The sequence below is a fragment of the Giraffa tippelskirchi genome, chromosome X, assembly GCF_054371585.1.
Source record: "Giraffa tippelskirchi isolate mGirTip1 chromosome X, T2T-mGirTip1v1.2.pri, whole genome shotgun sequence".
In the NCBI taxonomy this organism is placed as follows: Eukaryota; Metazoa; Chordata; class Mammalia; order Artiodactyla; family Giraffidae; genus Giraffa; species Giraffa tippelskirchi.
In genome coordinates, this window is record NC_137289.1 from 10,926,938 (window position 1) to 10,950,755 (window position 23,818).

Genomic DNA, 23,818 nt, shown 5'->3' on the forward strand with positions numbered 1-23,818 from the left:
TATAACACTTCACTACCTGAAAGCTCTGTAAAGAAACTGTGTGGGGGAGTAAAGTAGGAGGTGACTGAGATTATGTAATTTGGTTAAGAAATGACATAATTTCTCATTGTGAGGGGAAGAAACAAAGGAGAAGACATGTGGGAGAGTAGAAAATGCAAGCTGGAGATATTAATGCTACAGTATAATTTTCCCTGGGTGTTTAGCCTGGGGACTGGAAGACTAAGGAGAGACATGCTAGTTGTCTTGAAATATTTGAAGAGTTGTCATATGGAAGAGGGAGTAGACTTTTTCCTGTAGGCCCAGAGGCATAACTAGCATTAAGAGGTGAAAGTTACAGTAAAGAATTTTTACTCACTATAAGGAAGAACGTTCTAATAGTGCACAGCATTGTTATAGGCTGCTGCATGAAGTCACGAGAATTGTTCCTTCCAGTGCTGAGTACCTAGGAATCAAGGGTACTGTGGAGGAGACATTAGCAAGGATGGAAGGAAGAAGCTGACTCTAATCTAGCCTCTTTCTCATAGTATGTCTATTTCTTTCTGTCTTTGTCTCTTTCTGGTCTTCTTTCTTTCCTTCTTCCTTCTCTCTTCCCACCCTCCTTACTTCTTGTCTATCATTTGTCTATCTACTATCTCACTTTCAAAGAGACAAGGTTGAGAGAAAGGAAGGTGAAGAGTGAAAAAGAATAATTTGTGTGTGTGTTTGTATGTAGTGTGTTTTGGGATATTGGGTGTCAGTTCTGTTTATATCCCCCCTTTATGTTTAGGAACAAAATGGTGACAAGGATAATTCTGTGATATCATATGAAATCAGAAGCAGACTCCCATAGCAGGAACAAATTTTGAGTCAGATATATCAAAGTTCAGACTCTGTCAGTTTTAGCTCTATGATCTTGGGAAAGTCCCCATTGAAACTTCATGAGCCTTTATTTCTTTACTGTAAACTTAAAGTATCTTAATTATACAGATTTTGTGAAATTAAATGAGACAAAGGACATAAAGCACGCTGCAAACCGTATAGTATGTAGTCAGTACTAGCAAACAATTATTTCATACATTTCCTTACCTTGCTTTTCATTGCACAAATATATCACATCAAGCTGATGGAATTTTAATGTCATAATTTATGTTTTCAATATCTGATGTCAACAGAATGCAAAGGCCTTTCTGACTTGAGAGAGTTAAATGAATCTGAATTTTTCTCGAGAGTCAATTTTGCCCATTCTGTCTCTCTCTCCATGAAAAAAAGTATAATATGTCACTTCCACTTTGCAAAATTTGAGTATACACAGACCTGTAGAAGTACTTGCTTTCAAAATAACACCACTTAATAACTCATTTACTTATTTTTGAATTTTGAGATGTAAAGTAGTTGTATTATATATTGCTAAATTACTATGGTTTCCAAGTTGTCTTATTAAAGAAAATAATTTTGGTGGTATAATGCCCAGAGAATATTTTAGCTCTTCAGTAATTGAACAGAGCCTGTAGTTTTTTTTTCACAGCATATGTAATTCTAGATACTGTTCCTTGCATCTATTAATATGTGGGAAAGTTAGTAGGCTCCCACTTTATGTCAAATTTAAAAATAAAACTATTGATGAATAATCAGATTTGATATCTCTGATTAAGCTATAATGAAATGCTGAAGAAGTTCCCTTTAGAACAGTCAATAAATATGTACTGTAATCAGATTTATCAGGCAGCCTTCACATGTGTGATATGTATATGTTTCCATTATTAATCATGGCAAATATATGAATTGTGCAGATATTAGCCATTCATACCCAATTAATTGATGAAAGGCATGTGTGTGAATATATAAGTACATGTGCTTATCCTCACTTGATGTGTTTATCTAAATGGTGATGACTTTGAGTATATGTGTAATTTCGGAGCCCTTATCTGGCTAACTGATAAGGCATGATTAAAGTTTCAGTTCTTTCAGTTCAGTCACTCAGTCATGTCTGACTCTTTGCAACCCCACGGACTGGAGCACGCCAGGCTTCCCTATTGATCACCAACATCCAGAGCTTGCTCAAACTCATGTCCATTGCGACGGTGATGCCATCTAGTCATCTCATCTGCTGTCGTCCCCTTCTCCTCCTGCCTTCACTCTTTCCCAGTATCAGGGTCTTTTCAGATGAGTCAGTTCTTCACATCAGGTCACCGAGGTATTGGAGTTTCAGCTTCAGCATCAGTCCTTCCAATGAATATTCATGACTGATTTCCTTTAGGATTGACTGGTTTGATCTCCTTGCAGTCCAAGGGACTCTTAAGAGTCTTTTCCAACACCACAGTTCAAAGCATCAATTCTTTGACACTCAGCTTTCTTTGTAGTCCAACTCTAACATCCATACATGGTTACTGGAAAAACCATAGCTTTGACTACACGGACCTTTATTGACAAAGTAAGGTCTCTGCTATTTAATGTTCTGTCTAGGTTGGTCATAGCTTTTCTTCCAAGGAATATGCATCTTTTAATTTCATGGCTGCAGTCACCATCTGCAGTGATTTTGGAGCCTCTCAAAAAATAAAGTTTGTCATTGTTTCCCCATCTATTTGCCATGAAATGATAGGACCGGATGCCATGATCTTTGTTTTCTGTATGTTGAGTTTTAAGCCAGCTTTTTCACTCTCCTTTTCATCTTTCACCAAGAGGCTCCTTAGTTCTTCGCTTTTTGCCATAAGGGTGGTGTCATCTACATATCTGAGGTTATTGATACTTCCCACAGCAACCTTGATTCCAGCTTGTGCTTCATCCAGAGCAGCATTTCTCATGATGTACTCTGCATATAAGTTAAATAAGCAGGGTGACAATATACAGCCTTGATGTACTCCCGATTTGGAACCTGTCTATTGTTTCATGTCCAGTTCTTCTTCTTAAGGATGGCGTTGATCATGTCCTCCTGTAAAATGTTACTAACCTCCCTCCTTAGTTCTTCAGGCACTCTATCAGATCTAATCCCTTGAATCTATTTGTCACTCCCTCTGAATAATCATAAGGGATTTGATTTAGGTCATACCTGAAGGGTAAATTTTACTGCTATGTTAATTATTTTTCTGATTGATTTGCCTGGTAGTACCTATGAATTGTGAATTAGATTCCTGGGTTACTGTGACTAAAATTATCAACTACTTAATATTTTCAATTTTCTTATTTTCTTCATAGTTTCTATCAGTATTTCTTTGTTATTAATTTAAAATTATATATATATATTAAAATATCATGTCATAAAATGTTGAAAAAAGCTAATGAAAAAATAAAAATAAAATTTAAAAAAATTTTAAAATCTCAAAAATCCAGTGATGAATTTTTATATGTTTTATTCCTTGTGTGTGTGTGTGTGTATGTGTGTAGCAAATGGAGGAAAATAGCCATGGGAGATGATATAAAAATATAATTGAGACATAAGCAGTATAAAAGCTTTAGAATCATGAATGTTATCTCTAGTATTTTCCTGTAATCTTGAGGAGATCTTTGTATTTCCACACAACACGTGAAAGGGATTGATAATTAATTTATTTTTCCACTAAAATGACAGAGTGACCCAGCTGATATATGGTTATAGATAAAAGCATGTACAGTTTATACCCTGATGCTTCAGATAATATGTATCACATGCTTTCCTTTGTCCTTGAATAATCATTGAAAATGTGACTTTTTTACAACCATACAATCTAGATCATACACTAGATCTTAAGAATAGACTATAATGTATTTATTGATTCGTGTATTGAACATTTAGGGTTTTCTTTTATTTTTTGCTTGTATTAGTGCTTTAATAAAGATGCATATACTCAAATGATTTTCATTCACCTGCTAATTTCCATTAATTATATTTCTTATGCATTTATCGGATTAAAGGGTATTTAAATTTAAATTTCCTTGATCCTTAGTGCCATATTACTTTCTAAAACATCTGTGCCAATCTATAATTCTTTTAGAAATATCATATAAAAAATTAGAATTACCTTGGTTCAATAGAGAGGATAATATAAATAGACAGTAGGAAAAGGCCTATAGCACATCCACATAGTGGTGTTACCATACAGACTACTCACAAATCAAATTCAGCAATATATGAAAAAAGACTCATCATGAACAACTGGAATTTATCCCAAGCATATAACATATCTGTAAATCATTTAATATGTAAAGGACCAAACCCACAAGGATATCTCAATAGATGCAGAAAAAGCATTTGACAAAATTTAACACCTCTACATGAAAAGAGAATCACTTAACACACTGGCATTAGGAGGCAACATCCTCAGTTGTTTATGTGATTGTGAATAACCCACAGCTAATATTTGTAATTGTGAGAGACTGTACCTTTTCTCCCTAAGATTAAAAACAAGAGGAGGTTCACTTCAGCTACTTATCTTCAGCATTTTAATAGAGATTCTAGCCAGGGTAATTAGATAAGAAAATGAAATAAAAGTCATGTGCAATGGAAAGAAGTAAAACGATTTGCAAATGACATATTTTTATATATAAATATCCTAAGGAATGCATGCACATGCATGTGTGCATTCAGGGATGAGATACACCACAAAGAATGAATTCAAATATAAACTGTGGATTTTATTAATAATATATCAGAACTAGTTTATTAATTGTGTGGTTCAACAAATGTACCACACTAATTCTAGCTATTAATAATAGAAAATACGATGTGCATGAGAGAGGGTGCACTCTGCTTTTTGTGAAATTTTTCTTTACCCCTGAAACTGCTCTAAAAATATTCAATTAAAAAATAGGAAAACTAGTAAATTATTTCAGCAAGATTTCTGGATGCAAGATCAATATGTAAAATTCAGTTGTGTTTCAGCTCACATGAAATGAACAATCTGAAAATGAAATTAAGAAAGCGGTTCCATTTACAAGATTATCAAAAAGAATAAAATCTTATGAATAAATTTAACAAAAGAAGTAAAAATCTTACACTCTGAAAACTAAAAAATATTGTTTAAATAACTTGTTGAAGACTTAATCATATAGGATGACATTCCATGTTCAGAGATTAGAGGAAATAACATTGGTTGTTAAAATAGCAATAGTCCTTACAAGGGACCCAATGCAATCCCTGTCAAAATTCCAGAAATTTCTAGGCCGATGCTAAAATTCATGTGGAAATTCAAGAAACCCAGAATTGGGACTCATAATTCCAAGTTTCAAAATTTCAGTGCACAAAACTACGGTAATCAAAACAGAGTGAAGATAGAATAATTATATTAATGGAATATAATTGAAATCTCAGTAGCAAATCCTCACATTTATGTTGATTTATTTTTTCAGTGGGTGTTCCAAGAGAATTTATGGAGAAAGAAATTATTTTTCAATAAATAGAACTGGCATGACTGGGGTATCCATCTATAAGTAAATTAATTCAGATCACTATCTCACACCATATATAAAAATCAACTCAAAATAGATCAAGAACTAAATATGAAAAGTTAAAACTGGAAATTCTTAGAGGACAACAAAGGTTTAAATATGTGACCTTTGATTAGATATTGGGTTATTAGATATGACATCAAAAGCATAAGTGATAAAAGAAAAAAATGGATAAGTTGAAATAAAAAAATACAAACTTTTGCTCACTATAGGCCATCATCATGTAAATGAAACCCCAGCCCTTGAATAGGAGAAAGTATTTGTAGTTTATACATCTGATAAAGGACATACATCTAGAATATATATATTTTTAAAAACTTCTAAATGCTCAATAGCAAAAAGACAACTCAATAAAAATATAGCAAAGTATCTGAATAGACATTTCTTCAAAGAATATATTCAAATGGCCAATAAACATATGAAAAGATGCTCAAAAGTATTAGCCATCTGGGAAATGCAGGTCAGAATCACAGTGAGCTACTACTTCACACTGACTAGCATGGCTGTAATCAAAAAGATAATAAGTGTTGGCAAAATGTACAGAAATTGGAATCTGAGTGAAATATAAAGCATATGTCCACACAGATATGTGTATGTAAATGTTCATAATAACATTGCTTGTAGTAAGCACACAGTGAAAACACCACAGATATCCAACAAGTAGAAATTATGATATATACATACAAAGGAATTGTTTTATGACAATACAGAGGAACAAAGTATTGATACCTGCTACAACATGGATTCACTTAGCATAAAATGAATTAAGCCAGAAACAGAAGCCCACACACTGTATGATTCCATTCATATCAAATGTTTAGAATAGGCAAATCCATAGATACAGAGAGTAAAGTGCTTATTGACAGAGTGGAATCTGAGGAATTAGGAGTGACCAACCACTTATGGCACCCCACTCCCGTACTCTTGCCTGGAAAATCCCATGGACGGGGGAGCCTGGTAGGCTACAGTCCATGGGGTCGCTAAGAGTCGGACACGACTGAGCAACTTCACTTTCACTTTTCCCTTTCATGCCCTGGAGAAGGAAATGGCAACCCACTCCAGTATTCTTGCCTGGAGAATCCCAGGGACGGCAGAGCCTGGTGGGCTGCCCTCTATGGGGTCGCACAGAGTCGGACACGACTGAAGTGACTTAGCAGCAGCAGCAGCAGCAGCAACCACTTATGAGTAATGCTAATGAGGGTTGCTCTTTGGAGTTATGAAATGTTCTAAAGTTATTTGTGATCATAACAGCATAACTCTATGAATATGTTACAATAAACATTGGATTCAATTGTATGTATGGTGTGTGAATTGCATCTCAGTAAAGCTAATAATCTTTCTGAGTTCACCATAACCTTTTAAAGAGAATTGGAAAACCCTGTAGAGAGAATAGTATGTGAAGACAGGAAAATATAGGCCTATCCTCTGTAACTATATGAACCAATGATATATTTGCAAACAGAAGCAAAGTTCTAAGAAAGTGATAAATTATGATCAGGTTTGTATCAGTAGTTCAAAGATGTCTCAAAATTAAGAAATGTTTCGATATAAACCAGTACATTATCATATAAAAAGAGAAAACCCATACGCTTCTTTCATGGCTTCTGAAAAGGCTTTTGTTGCTATTCTGTCTGGACTTTCAATCCAATATTGTAATGAATTAAGCTAAAATGCTTGGAAACCCTTCATTTAAAAAGCATGCTGAGTAAAATGTGAGAAAAATTTTCAGAGCTTCGCTTGCAATAGAAGAAAAACTCAAAATAGCATGTGCTATAAATAAAGAGGGAATCAAAAGCCAGAGAAATAAGTGTACAAACTGATGCTGCTGATGTTCCCAGGATGAGTGAGAAGGTAAGTCAGATGCAGGTCATAGAGATTAAGGGCATTTAGTTTAACATCAATATAGGAAACGTTTACCAGGCCTTGTCCTTTTTAACATAGGACATTAGAAAGTCAAATCTCATAACGTAGCCAGAACTCTTAAATATCTTTGCCTAAAGTGAAATGATAAAACTGGAGAAAAAGAGTCACTTTTGAGTAATGGGAACTAAAAAATGGAGGAAAAAAAAAAGGAAAGTTGTACATCACACACAAAATCTGAATTGTGTTACTGAATTGTAAGAAACTGAATTCATAAGAAACCATTTTCCACAAAGAAGACTTCAGGCCCAAATATTTTCATTGCCAAATTCTGTCAAGCCTTTTAGAAATAAATAATACCAATCTTATAATATTTCAGAAAATCTGATGTAAGGATAAATTTAACAAAACATATGCAAGACCTAGACACTGAGAACTATAAGCTTTGTAGAGAAAAAATTAAAAAGTCATGAATTAATGGTAAGATATTTGGTATTCATGAATTTGAAGATTCAGTATTAAAATGTCTGTTCTTCAAAATAATCCCACTAAAAATACCAGGTTTGGGGGAGGGCAGAAATTTTTAAGCTGATTCTGGGCCATGTATCAAAAAGCAACAGACCTGTGATGTCAAAACAATTTAGAAACAGAACAAAGTTGTAAGACTTACATTACCAAATTTCAGAGCTCACCATAGAGCTATCTATATAGTAAACTGACTTTTTGAGTAAAGTACCAAGATAATTCAATGTGCAATGGTTATCTTTCCAACAAGTAAACTGGCAAAACTGGATATCTATAGATAAAACACTGACCCTTATCTCACACCGTTTAGAAAAAATGAACTCAACATGCACCATAGACCTAAACTCAAGAGTTAACATTACAAAGTTTCTAGAAGATAATATGGTCATCTTGCTGACTTTCACATAGAGGGTCATTAGAAATGACATAAAACACGTTAATCATAGAAGAAAGAAAATTGATAAATTGGAACCCTTTGAAACACTTGCCTTTTGGGAAACAATTTTGAAAGTGAAAAATCAAATTACAGACTGGAAGAAAATACTTTCAGTATGTGTAACTGACAAAGATCTTATTTCCAGAGTATATGATAAAGATAAGAAATTTACAATTCAGGAATAAGAAAACAAAAACTCATTTAAAAAAAAAAGTGGGAAAAACTTGAAAGGTTGTTGGCGGAGCCATGAAAGAAGCCAGGATTCTTGGCCTCTGGAGGAGAACAGTTCAATCCAGGGCCGGTGACAAGGCTTGATCACTCAGAGCATTTGTGTAATAAAATTTTATTAAAGTATAAAAGAGGTAGATAAAGCTTCTGACATAGACATCACAAAGGAGCAGAAAGAGTGACCCCTTGCTAGTCTTTAGCAGGAAGTTATGTACCTACTATCAGGCTGCTAATTAGAGAAAGGAAATGTCTCAAAACTCAGAGAGTGGCACCAGGCCCCTCACGCACAACATGCATTTTGACATAACATTGACACAAGGTGAGTCATTCCAGGCCATAAAACAATTAACATAAATCTTGAAGAAAGTCAGTTTTCCAAGCAAATACATAGTCTCATTAACATAGCTTAAGAGAACATTTTCATGAGTAAAACATACTGGTTTGTTGAGTGAAACATACTGGTTTGTGAAATCAGTTCTGAGTCTTAGGCAAACTAACTTGAAGAAAGGCAGAGTCTAAGGTAAATATATAGTGAATTAACATAGCTTAAGAAAAATGTTTCCATAAGAAAAATGCATTGGTTAGCTCAAGTTTGAGAAAAGTTAGGTTCAGGTGGAACCAGGTGTCATCATGGCAGCACAGAATTTTAACAGATATCTCCTGTGTTTGTTAGCCATCTGTATGTCTTCTTTGGAGAAATGTCTGTTTAGTTCTTTGGCCCATTTTCTGATTGGGTTGTTTATTTTTCTGGAATTCAGCTGCAGGAGTTGCTTGTATATTTTTGAGATTAATTGTTTGTCTGTTGCTTTGTTTGCTATTATTTTCTCCCATTCTGAAGGCTGTTTTTTCACCTTGCTTATAGTTTCCTTTGTTGTGCAAAAGCTTTTAATTTTAATTAGGTCCCCTTTGTTTATTTTTGCTTTTATTTCCAATATTCTGGGAGGTGGGTCATGGAGGATCCTGGTGTGATTTATGTCGGAGAGTGTTTTGCCTATGTTTTCTTCTAGGATTTTTATAGTTTCTGGTCTTACGTTTAGATCTTTAATCCATTTTGAGTTTATTTTTGTGTATGGTGTTAGAAAGTGTTCTAGTTTCATTCTTTGACAAGTGGTTGACCAGTTTTCCCAGCACCACTTGTTAAAGAGATTGTCTTTTCTCCATTGTATATTCTTGCCTCCTTTGTTGAAGATAAGTTCTCCATAGGTGCGTGGATTTATCTCTGGGCTTTCTATTTTGTTCCACTGATCTATATTTCTATCTTTGTGCCAGTACCATACTGTCTTGATGACTGTGGCTTTGTGGTAGAGCCTGAAGTCAGGCAGGTTGATTCCTCCAGTTCCATTCTTCTTTCTCAAGATTGCTTTGGCTATTCGAGGCTTTTTATATCTCCATACAAATTGTGAAATTGTTTGTTCTAGTTCTGTGAAAAATACCATTGGTAGCTTGATAGGGATTGCATTGAATCTATCGATTGCTTTGGGTAGTATACTCATTTTCACTATATTAATTCTTCCAATCCATGAACACGGTATATTTCTCCAACTGTTTGTGTCCTCTTTGATTTCTTTCATGAAAAGATGCTCAACATCACTCATTATTAGAGAAATGCAAATCAAAATCACAATGAGGTACCATTTCACGCCAGTCAGAATGGCTGCTATACAAAAGTCTACAAGAAATAAATGCTGGAGAGGGTGTGGAGAAAAGGGAACCCTCTTACACTGTCGGTGGGAATGCAAACTAGTACAGCCACTATGGAGAACAGTGTGGAGATTCCTTAAAAAACTGGAAATAGAACTGCCATGCGACCCAGCAATCCCACTCCTGGGCATACACACCGAGGAAAACAGAATTGAAAGAGACGCGTGTACCCCAATGTTCATCGCAGCACTGTTTATGATAGCCAGGATATAGAAGCAACCTACATGTCCATCAACAGATGAATGGATAAGGAAGCTGTGGTACATAGACACAGTGGAATATTACTCAGCCATTAAAAAGAATACATTTGAATCAGTTCTATTGAGATGGATGAAACTGGAGCCCATTATACAGAGTGAAGTGAGCCAGAAAGAAAAACACCAATACAGTATACTAATGCATATATATGGAATTTGATAGATGATAACGATAACCCTATATGCGAGACAGAATAAGAGACACAGATGCATAGAACAGTCTTATGGACTCTGAGGGAGAAGGTGAGGGTGGGACGTTCTGAGAGAATAGCATTGAAACATGTATATTATCATATGTGAAACAGAACACCATTCCAGGTTCAATGCATGAGACAAATGCTCAGGGCTGGGGCAGTGGGATGACCCAGAGGGATGGGATGGGGAGGGAGGTGGGAGAGGGGTTCGGGATGGGGAACACATGTAAACCTATGGCTGATTCATGTCAATGTATGGCAAAAACCACTACAATTTTGTAAAGTAATTAGCCCCCAACTAAAATAAATAAATTTATTAAAAAAATAAAATGATCTATTATTTTGAAAAAAAAAAAAAAAACTACAAGAAAGCTTACATCACTTTCCAGAACTCAAGCTCAGCTTTGCAGCATCCTACCACTTGTACCTTCAGAATTTGACAAACTTCTTGAAGTTTAAACCATATGTGTGCAAGGACCAGTTTTCAGCTCTGCCCATCTACTTGGGAATTTGCACCATGAAACTTTGATTTTTCTCTCCAGTTTCCTGATACTCTGTACTGACAAACACTGTATCTTTTCTCTCAGCCACAACTCTATGCCTGGGCAAAGACCAGATTTTCAATCTTTTGCCCTTGGCCTATTAATGACAAAACCTCCTGGGGATAAAAGCATACCGCTTGTTACCTTACCTCTCAGTGTCTCTTCTCTATCCAGAAACTTGACCCCTCAGGTCCTTGCCTATTCAGTAGTTCCCTGATGTTTTTAAGTAGACATTATTTGCATTTTGTGTAGCCTTTGTATTTACTTTTTCCCTGGGTAGGTGTTAGTTGGCTTTAAGACACTACATTCTTTTGCCTTGAATTATTTGTAAAACATTAAAGCACTCAAACAATGGCACAATCAATTTTGTTTATGGTTGCATCTTGCACAAGGCTAGTAATATTACATAATGAATTTAGAAGATAAATTAGCTACATTTTTCAATTGTAAGTCCCACTGTGCTTCTATGTAATAAAAAATATGGAAAATTTTGTCCTTATATATGTATAAACATAGTGTGTTCTTTTTTTATTTAAATTTACATATTCCAAGAGGAATTGAATAGACAAGAGGAAAATTATTTAATTGCAAATTATTGAAGTCATTAACAAAGTTCCTGATTAAATTGCCTTTGCTACTCTGTACACTTGAATATTTAATGATAACTTTCCAGCTATTAAATTGTGGTATTATAATGTCATTTTGCATATTATGACACACATCAACATGACTAACATCTCAACATATTTATTAAAAGTAAACTTTTAAAAACTTATTTCTGGAGTAGTCTGTAGGTAGTTTTTTTTTTTTTTAATTTGTTCAACAAACTAAGAAATTTTTGAAAATTAATCCTTAAAAAAGCTTTTGGCAAAAGTTGACATTCTATTCAATAGATTGGATGTTTCAAATTTTGTGCTTCCATTTATAGAAGCTTCTATAAAATTTCTTGAATAATTCTGACTTTCTGGCCATGTTCCCTTTTGCTCTAATGTTTTCTATCAGGGATACACAGACTTCAAAGTGGGTTTATCTGTAAAAAAAGTGAAAAATAAAAGTTGTACTTAAACAATACAATTTTTTTGTACATATCAAGTAACTAGTTTAACTGTTTTCTCTCTTTATTATTTGGTTAATTCAGCTAAAGTAATCATCACAACCATTTGTTTCAATGTCCCGTAGAAGGTTACAATGTTGTTATTTGCCATTCAGTTATCATTGTTTCAATATTTTGATGGATGAAACATATATTTTAAATGCAGCAAGTACTGTAAGTGGTCTGAAGTAGAGTCTCAGCGAGGCAGTGAGAACAATCCAAAGGTTAGAGATGCTAAGGGGACAAAAGTAGTTTGTGCAAAGGCACTTGAATGAGTAAATAATTCATAATCTAAATAATACATCAAAAGTACATATGATGGTGTTTATATTCCCTCTGTTTGCTTTTCTTTCATACAACCCCATTAGATATTCACTTAGTTAATCCATTTGTTTATTTTTCAGTGAGAGAGTAATTTAAAGATAAATCTGGATCATGAATTATTTTAACCTCTAAATATACAGGAACACAGAGTAAGACATTGTGAGCTATACAGCTCATACTGTTACTGAAAGTGGAAAGACGTTAACTTCAAGTAGATGGAGCCAGGTGTCTAGAACAATTTTTAAGAGGATATGTCAGCTAGTTCCACCCAAGTACAGAAAAAGTAAATATCACATGGGCCACTGCTAATTACGGACCAGGCTTGCAATGGCCAGGTAGACTGATCTGATCCTTTGTGTGATACAGTTCTTTACAATTTAACATGATTCAATCAAGACCTCTTATTTTTCTACTCAAGTTGATATTATGTTATATTATCAATTTTCCACCCGGTATATTTGGAAGAATTTTCTACAGGAAATTTAATTAACCTATACATTTTTTATGAGTGCATCTACTTGTATTAATATGAGGATATTGTCCATGTAAATCCAGGTTAATGAGATTTTCTTACAATTCGATATAAGAGATCACCATTCGTCAAATACAAGAAATATATGAAACTCAAATAAAAGGTGTTTGACAATCACACACACACAAAAAAAAACTGATGTGAATTTTTTTTCAAATTAAAGCAACAGAAACAAGCATCACCTTATCTATAAATTCACAGTCCCCTCCCCAAAACTACTCACCAACTTAAAATCCTGTTTTTTATAAATATAGTTGGGACCATTTTATTTAAAACTGAAGTACGATCCATTTTAAATGAGTACTTTTATTTAACTGTAATTCATAGCTATGAAATCTCTTGAAGCTTTACTTATATGTCCTGGTGGAAAATAAAGAGATAAAAAGATGGCACAAGCATGAAAAAGTAGAAAATAAAGTTATTCAGTGCTTAAATGTTAAGCTAATTTTACCTTAAGAATATAATAATAACTCTCGATCTCAAAAGAATGAAATCACAATTTGATATGTGATATCAAATAATTAATCAAATTCAATGATTTCATTCAATATTGGTCAAATTCTTTGTTTACTTTAGTCATCAGAAACAAATAATTTGTATGAATGAAAAAGGTCCTCCTCAGCACAAGAAAAATTAATAGCTTCATTTGATTAAAAGACTTCTAAGTAATGGAATATGATAAATATATGAAAATATGGGGTTTTTTTGAACTTTACCTTAAGCTCAAAGGGAAGTTTTGGGTTGGACATGAGAAGATTCCCCATAATAAACAGATGTGTATAAGTCAGATTTTCCATAGTTCTGATTTCCAATTGTCTATTATCATTAAAATAGGTTATGAATTTCCATATTTGCTATCCTTAACTGCATCAGTTCAGTCGCTCCGTCATGTCCAACTCTTTGCGACCCCATGGACTGGAGCATGCCAGGCTTCCCTGTCCATCACCAACTCCTGGACCTTACTCAAACTCATGTCCATTGTATTGGTGATGCCATCCAACCATCTCATCCTTTGTTGTCCCCTTCTCCTCCTGCCTTCAATATTTCCCAGCATCAGGGTCTTTTCCAAGGAGTCAGTTCTTCGCATCAGGTGGTCAAATTATTGGAGTTTCAGCTTCAACATCAGTCCTTCCAATGAATATTCAGGATTGATTTTCTTTAGGATGGACTGGTTGGATCTCCTTGCAGTCCAAGAAACTCTCAAGAGTCTTCTCCAACACCACAGTTCAAAAGCATCAGTTCTTCAGTGCTCAGCTTTCTTTATAATCGAACTCTCACATCCATAAATGACTACTGGAAAAACCATACCTTTGACTAGGCAGACCTTTGTTGGCAAAGTAATGTCTCTGCTTTTTAATATGTTGTCTAGGTTGGTCATAATTTTTCTTCCAAGGAGCAAGCGTCTTTTAATTTCATGGCTGCAGTCACCATCTGCAGTGATTTTGGAGCCCCCTCCAAAAATAAAGTCTGTCACTGTTTCCACTGTTTCCCCATCTATTTGCCATGAAGTGATGGGACCAGATGCCATGATCTTAGTTTTCTGAATGTTGAGTTTTAAGCCAACTTTTCCCCTCTCCTCTTTCACTTTCATCAAGAGGCTCTTTAGTTCTTCTTCTCTTTCTTCCATAAGGGTGGATTCGTCTGCATATCTGAGGTTATTGATATTTCTCCTGGCAATCTTGATTCCAGCTTGTGCTTCATCCAGCCCTGTGTTTCTCATGATGTACTCTGCCTATCTAAGTGATATATTTTCATGGTGCCCTGAAGGAGATTTGGTCAGTTTTGAGGCAGAATATGCATTAGTGGAATGTGTTCCAAAGATTATTTTCAAGCTGACTTTGACATTCAGTCTCTACGTTTTGTGACCAGGAAAAAATTATCACCAGTGTGTACAACCGTACCACTAGGAATATTGTTCTGTTGTGCCAAGTCATCAGTTATTACTGGGACAGAGCAACCAATCATTAGAAGGAAGCATCTAAAAATAATGCGTTTTGCTAGTCCTATTTTATCAATTTGTATCTCCGTGGGGAACTTTAAATAACAGTTCATATAATCATGGCAGTCTCACAGATCATCTGTATTAAGTGTGTATCCAGGACAAAATTAAGCCACGTGGAATCTCAGCATTCAGTCTCTGCTTAAACATTGTGACTTAAAGGGTTCTAATTCTGTTGACAAGAGATGGATTCAAATGTATTTTTTTAATGGCTGAGTAATATTCCATTGTGTATATGTACAACAGCTTCCTTATCCATTTGTCTGCTGATGGACATAAACTGGAGCCCATTATACAGAGTGAAGTAAGCCAGAAAGAAAAACACCAATACAGTATACTAATGCATATATATGGAATTTGAAAGATGGTAATGATAACCCTATATGCGAGACAGAATAAGAGACACAGATGCATAGAACAGTCTTATGGACTCTGAGGGAGAAGGTGAGGGTGGGACATTCTGGGAGAATAGCATTGAAACATGTATATTATCATATGTGAAACAGAACACCATTGCATCAATGCATGAAACAAATGCTCAGGACTGGTGCACTGGGATGACCCAGAGGGATGGGATGGGGAGGGAGGTGGGAGCGGGGTCCAGGAAGGGGAACACATGTAAACCCATGGCTGATTCATGTCAAAGTATGGTAAAAACTACTACAATATTGTAAAGTAATTAGCCCCCGACTAAAATAAATAAATTTATTTAAAAAAAAAAAAGAAAACTAAAAAAAAAGAGAGAGAGAGATGGATTCAACAGTGATGATAGCAAAAAATCTGGTAGGAAAATTGTAAGAATTCCTCTGTGGTCCAGGACCTCTGTGTGCTGAAATATTATCTTCCCAACCACAGGAATCCAAACAGGCTGGGAACATGCAGCCAAAGCTGTGACAATGCCTTGATATCTGGATGCAAAACTACTAACAGGCTTTAAAACATCTAAAACTTTTTAGCTTACTTCATTCTTGACACATTAACCTACAAATCCATCTCTCGAGGAAGTGAAGTCACAATGAATACACTGTCCTTCCATAAGAATGAAAGGGGAAAGCAACTTGATATTCTCTTCTCTTTTCCTCCCAGAAGCTTTATAGTTTAAATCTAAGAATATGGTTTTGCGCTGACAAACTTCAGTCTGACCCCAAAGTGCCACATTGTACTTTAATTATAATGTTATTCACTAGTATGGGGGTGAGACTGACTTACTGCAACAGCTCTATATTTTAATTGCATGAACCTCTACTTGTTTAGAATGAACCTTATGATTCATTCTCGTTCTAAAAATTTAATAGACATCTAATTAAATACATTATTCAATGAGATTAATTGTGTGAATTAATTTGTAGAAAAATGAATATCCAAGGGTAAAGGATAGCATTGCTAATGGCAAAAAAGCAAAAAAGAGCTGAATTCATAGGGAATTTTGAGGCCATCAAAAGAGACATTCACCTATCAATTTAGTCACAGGCATGTATTTCTTTTGATGGGAACCAACTTAGGCTACAGCAATGACTTGTGAAAAACAAATTTTATCAATTTAACCAGGCATGCTAATTGGTTGAATAAACCCATTAGGTGATTTCTTTTGGAATCCCTTAGCTGAAGCAAAGTATTCACTGAAAAGCAAACAATTCAGTAAGTTCTTATAAGGAGACAGCCTAAATTGGAGTCAACGCTATGCCCAACAGAAAAGTTTATTATTATTCCATGGGTTACTTTTCAGATGTGTGTGTGTGTGTGTGGAAGGGAGGTTGACTGCTATGGGCATAACCTTCTCCTCAATAATGATCATTATATATCATTATATCCATTTAAGAAAAGAAAAATTAAAAAAAAATTAAAAAATCAAATTAGTAGTTAATTAATAATTAATAATAATTCAGGGCAGTAAAACAAGAATAAAGTGTCTTTGCTTAATAGGGTTTTGGCGAAGATTAAAGGAGTTAATATGAATAAAGCACTTGAAAGAAATTTTCAGTTCAGTTCAGTTGCTCAAACTTGTCTGACTCTCTGTATTGGAGCTTCAGAATCAGTCCTTCCAATGAATATTCAGGACTGCTTTCCTTTAGGATGGACTGGTTGGATCCCCTTGCAGTCCAAGGGACTCTCAGGCATCCTCTCCAACACCACAGTTTGAAAGCATCAATTATTCTGTGCTCAGCTTTCTTTATGGTCCAACTCTCACATCCACACATGACTACTGGAAAAACCATAGCTTTGACTAGATGGACCTTTGTCAGCAAAGTAATGTCTCTGCTTTTTAATATGCTGTCTAGGTTGGTCATGGGCTTCCCTCATGGCTCAGAAAGTAAAGAATCTGTCTGTCATGGAAGAGACCCGAGTTCAATCCCTGGGTCAGGAAAGTCCCCCAGAGAAGGGAATGGCAACCCATTCCAATATTCTTGCCTGGAGAATCCTATGGACAGAGGATTTTGGTGGGCTACAATCCATGGGGTCGCAAAGAGTCAGACATGACTGAATGACTAACACAGATTGGTCATAGCTTTTCTTCCAAGGAACAAGTGTCTTTTAATTTCATGGTTGCAGTCACCATCTGCAGTGATTTTGGAGCCCCCCAAAATAAAGTCTGTTACTGTCTCCATTGTTTCCCCATCTCTTTGCCATAAAGTGATAGGACCAGATGCCATGATTTTAGTTTTTTAAATGTTGAGTTTTAAGCCAGCTTTTTCATTCTCCTCTTTCATTTTCAAGAGGTTCTTCAGTTCCTCTTCACTTTCTGCCATAAATGTGGTGTCATCTGCATATATGAAATTATTGATACTTCTTGCAGCAATCTTGATTCCAGCTTGTGCTTTCAGCCCAGCATTTGCATGATGTACTCTACATATAAGTTGAATAAGCAGAGTGACAATATATAGCCTTGACATACTCCTTTCCCAATTAGGAACCAGTCTGCTGTTCCATGTCCAGTTCTAACTGCTTCTTCTTGATCTGCATACAGATTTCTCAAGAGGCAGGCAGGTCAGGTGGTCTGGTATTTGGATATCTTGAAGAATTTTCCAGAGTTTGTTGTGATCCACACAAAGGCTTTGGCATAGTCAATAAAGCAGAATTAGATGGTTTTCTGGAATTCTCTTGCTTTCTTCTGTGATCCAATGAATGTTGGAAATTTGATCTCTGGTTCCTCTGCATTTTCTAAATCCAGCTAGAACATCTGGAAGGTCATGGTTCATGTACTGTTGAAGCCTGGCTTTGGGGAATTTGAGCATTTGCTAGTGTGTGAGATGAGTGCAATTGTGTGGTAGTTTGAAGATTCTTTGGCATTGCCTTTCTTTGGGATTGGAATGAAAACTGACCTTTTCCAGTCCTGTGGCCACTGCTTTTAGCATCCAGTAAAAATTGATTACATTTTTCCATTTGCTTAATAAATATCAAATGCTTATTGTAGGCCAGGTGCTGTGCTAGGCTTGATGAGAAACTATTGAAAAAAACAGTTGTGGTTTCTGTTCTCATGGAGTTTGTAATTTTATGGAGGATCCAAGCATTGATCACATATCATTGTAAAATTATAACTATTTTATCTTCTCTGAGGGCCAGTTACATGGTGCTGTGAGAGCCTGTTATGAGGGGAAACTGGTGAAATAGCTATTATTCAGGATCCTTTATTGAAGTTTGTGAAATTGAGCTATGATAATAATTCCTAATTTCCTTGGGTTTCCGTATCTCATTTTTTCCACTAGCATCTTTTGAATGCTGGATGTGGGGAATTTATTTAATTAATCTTCCCATCTTTATGATCAAACAAAACAAATATTTATTGAGTAAATACTACATTCAGGGCACTGTTTTTCATACTGTAGGAGATGTAAAGGTAAGTAAGACATGGCTCTTCTTGGAGTTCACAATTTCACGGCACGAGAGTCTTACATATGAGTCCTAACACAAGCATAATAGGAAATTATATACTTTACTTCTCTTTAGCTACTCCATGACTGCTTAGAAAAGTGTCTGGAACGTAGTGTGCACTCAATAGTTTTTATTATTATTGATGTCATAATTATCATTGGGCAAGACATAATAGAAATTGATCCTGAAGAATATATCGGGTCCAAATTATAGAAAGTTTTCTGTGGTGGTCAAAGCCCATCACGGCTCACCACAGCTGACCCTCCAGCCCTGTTCTGCCTGCCCTTTTTATCCACAGTCTGTCACTTGGAATGTTGCAGTAGTCTACCAGTGTTCTTTCTGCCTCATCTTTTGCCTTCTTACATCTAAAAAAAAAAAAAGAACAGAATTATCCTTAAAATGTAAGACAAGTCATAATGACAACTCTGCTGCAACATCTCCAGTAGCTTCCAATATAAATAAAAGTAAAAACAAAAACATCAACAGAAAACAAATAAGACAGGAAAAGACCTACCTTGGAATAAAATACTCTGAAAACCTGTGTTCCTACCATCTTTCTAACCTTCTCTTTTACTTTTCCCCTCTTTGCTCATTTTTCTTCAGTTGCAAAGGCCTCATTACTGTTCCTTAAATACAGTACCTGGGCTTCCCAGGTGGTACAGTGGTACAGAACCTGCCTGCCAATGCAGATGATGCAAGAGATGCAGGTTTGATCCCAGGATTGGGAAGATCCCCTGGAGGAAGGAATGGCAACCCACTCCAGTATTTTTTCCTGGAGAATCCCGTGGACAGAGGAACCTGGTGGGCTACAGTCCATCGGGTAACAGATGAGTCAGACACAATTGAGCAACTGAACACACACACCAAATACAGTATACACATTCCCATGTCAAGACCTTTGCTGTCACTATTCCAAAGTTCTGAAACACTCTTCCTAAAGATCAGTATTCTCCTTTCTTTCACATCTCTGCTCAAGTCTTTCCTTATCAGAGAGTCTTTCAGTGATCATTGTATTGGGAAACAGTCTTCCAGCTTATCCTTCATAAATTTTCAACATGGTATTCATCATTGACTCAAATAATGTAGTGCAGTGCATTTTTAGAAACCCTTTGACAGAAATCATAACTGTTTCATTCACTGCTATATTCTCAGCAGAACAACAGTGGCTGAATATTGTTTTTAATAAATATTGGTTTAAATGATAATTTTATGAATTATCCTAATTGTATAGCTCAAGTTTAAGGAATCTTGAAATTCTAGTCCAACCCCAAACCAAATTAATGTATTGATTGACATATAACTTCCCCCAAAATGGGCATTAATTGTTTCATCAGGCAGTCAATTAGTACAGTTTTGACTCGGTTAATATTGTTGTGTAATTGCTTGGTGGTTTTATGCGTGTAAATTGTACATTACATACTTAGATTACACAAGAAATGCTAGATTACATGTAAGTAGGCAGTTGTGACTAGCTTATAATCTCTAGCCATCTTTTGTGTACACAAAACAAGCTCAAAAACGTGGCTTTCTTCAACTTCCTTTTATAAAAGGTCACTAGGCTTTGTGCTTTTGGTATGCATGTCTCAAATTATCTGTCCTGCCAGAATAGTTTTTTTTTTGTCCCTAATTTAATATGAGTTAACAAATGTTAAAATCCAATATATTAATATGTGAATGGTGTGTAAAAACAAAGAGGTAATCCAAGCCTAATTTTTAAGTTACTACTAGTTTCAAGAGACATAAACTTTCCTGTACACAGGTTTTTAATACTGACCTCAGATTTTAAATCAGACTGATCTGTTTACAATGAATAAATTCTCACTTTCTCCCTTCCTATAACATAATAATGTTTAAAATTTACTTAATCCTTTCTGCTAGCTAAGGAGGGACTGCCCCTCCAGGACTAACCCATTCTTGGATTTACCAAAGGCTGGGAACAAAATCAGCTGCTGCCATCTTCTTATTTAGCTCTCATACACCAGACTAATAGTATTTCCCTTTCCTTAACTCATGTCAGAGCCAGTTATGAAGCAACTAGAGGCCACCACTGTAGCTGTTGATTCTACCTGCTTTATCTTTCCCAAGGAGACCTCAGTGAAGGCTCTGACCTAGACTTTCCCTGCATTCTTGTCTTCTGCCACCTGACTGGTGTTTCCTCTTTGGTCCTATGTGGCATGAAGTGACCCTGGTTTCTGGGACCTATGAGTATGATAAACTTCTTTCCAAGTTTTACTCTCACTTCCTCCTATGGCCACACTGACTTTCCACACCACATACAACATTTATAGTCTTATAACTTAAGTATACTAAGATGTGTCACATGTATATATAATTCAATACGGCCAATATTGAAATGGCCATTTTTCCCTCTAAACATTTTCCTTCTGCCGCTATTCCCATCAGTCAATGGAAACATGTGATTCCAATATGCATAATGGAGATACTTCAAATCTTTGCTTAGCTTCTTTTCTCCATTCACTCACCATTCAACTCCTCCAAACTATCTCAAATAAGTTCGCCTTTCTATCACTTCTACAAATATCAGCATATTCTTGGCCACAGTCTCTACAGTGGACTCTTAACTAGTTTTCCTGTTTCCACTCTTAACTCCTATGATTACAGTTTATTTTCCTTCCAACAGCCCCTTAATCTATTCTTTTTTAATCTTGTTTTTCCTGAAACAGATCCAATTTTAATCTGTTATCTCAGATCATGATGAATGGGACTCCTTCCTTTCTAGTAAGTGAGGCAATACATGTCATATATTATACCTTCACCTTACCTGATAATTCATTAAAATGATTTATTGAGCCATGACAAAGTTACTGGTTCCAGAATTATTTTCTCTCCCATTAAAAAAAAAAAAAAAAAAACTAGAGAAGCACATTAAATAAACTCTCAGACAGACAGTGGGAAGCAGGAAGTTAATGAGTGTAATCACTGAGAAAAGAGAAATCCATGAGGTGAGTACCATGATCCCACAGGATTTCTCTCTGGAGTCAAGTTCAGGGCTGTTGTGCATGATGAGGTAATCCCAGCATATCCTAGTAGTCTTACTGAGGTGAGGAGACTGAATTCAGGAAGGCTCACCAACTAGAAATTGTGGGAAAGAATAACAAAAGAGGGCTACCTAGAAAAAGGGCTCCAGAAGTCTACATATTGATCCCCTTGCATCTTTTACTGAATGAACATTGATGGGGTAAATTTCCATGAGTCCAGACAGAGGACAAATGCCAGGAAGTTGTATGCTGAATAGTTCCCAGAACTCATTCTGGTCTGAGAGCTATTTTCAACAGCTAGAGTAGAAAGAACTCTGAGCACCCAGGGCCTCCAGTAAAGACATCAGAATGGTCAGGCCTCAGGAGTGGACCTAAAATAGCCTCAAAGTGAAAGATACTTTTGACCCACTTTAACCACACTTTAAAATAAGCCTCAGAAGGATCAGGCTGATGCACAAATACTTTGGAAAATAGCAAGTCTTTGTGAAGGATTAAAGCAAAATCCAGACAGCCAATAATATAACATTACAGTATACAAGAACCAGTCAGAACTTCGTGACTATGTGATGAAGAAGTGTAATGTAACACATAATCAAGAGAAAAATCACACAAAAGAAACAGACACAGCAATAACATATATGATGGGATAAGCATAAGGAGACTTTAAAATAGTTATTATAGATAAAATCAAGGATTCTAAGGAAATATGAACATAATAAGGAAAAACTTATGACATATGAAAACAAAACAAATGGACTGCTGGAGTGTAAAAATACAGTACCTGAAATAAAAAAAAAAAAAAGATAACTTGGAGTGCTTATTAGCAAATTCAAAACCGCTGAATAAGAAAGATCAGTAAACTTGACGATAGAGTGAAAGAAACAGTCCTAACTAAAACAAAGAGAAAAAAAAAACTGAAAAACAGGAATATCTTAGAAATTTATTATTCCTGAGGAACCTCAGGAAACATGACTAAATGTAATAATTTGTCTCTAGATGGGATTTGGAACAGAAAAAGCACACTAGGTAAACACTAAGGATATGTGAATAACATATGGACATAGAGTAATAAAAATGTATCAGTAATGGTCCGTTACTTAGAACAAATCTATTCTGGTATAAGATGTTAACAGTATAAGAAGTGAATGATGTCAGCAAGATGGCAGTATAGGAATTTCTAGCACTTGTCACTACCTGAAATGTCAATTTGAACAAGTATCTGTGTACAAAAATACACAATCATAAGAGCTAAGGATCCCAGATGAGAGATTATCGTAAGCGGGTGAAGCATAGAAATATATTTGGTCTTTGTCCCTGGTTCCTGGCACAAAGCTTCTCAAACCTTTGAAATTTTCTTGAGTGATAGGCCTGTCTTTTGAGCTTATGGTAGCGAGGCCACTTTGGGTGGTGTCCCTACATAGTCTCAGGATGGATCTGGTCACCCAAAAGGCCTACAGTTTCAGGAGTTGTAGTGATCAGCCTTAACTCCCTGACTTCTGGGCTTCCCTGGTGGCTCAGCTGGTAAAGAATCCGTCTGCAGTGCAGGAGATCTGGGTTCGATCCCTGGGTTGGGAAGATCCTCTGGAGAAGGGAAAGGCTACCCATTGCAGTATTCTGCCCTGGAGAATTCCATGGACCGTATAGTCTGTGGAGTCAGAAAGAGTCGGACGTGACTGAGCAACTTTCACTTTCTGGGAAGGGGAGTGGGTTGGGCTGGAGGTGAAACTCCAGAAAAACTCTTGAATAAGATTTGAGGAGCTTCCATGTTAATGAATGCATCCATATCCAGGGAGGGTGGTACTTCCCAGTTCAGGACATCTCTGGACCTTGCCTTCTGTACCTCTCATCTAACTGTATT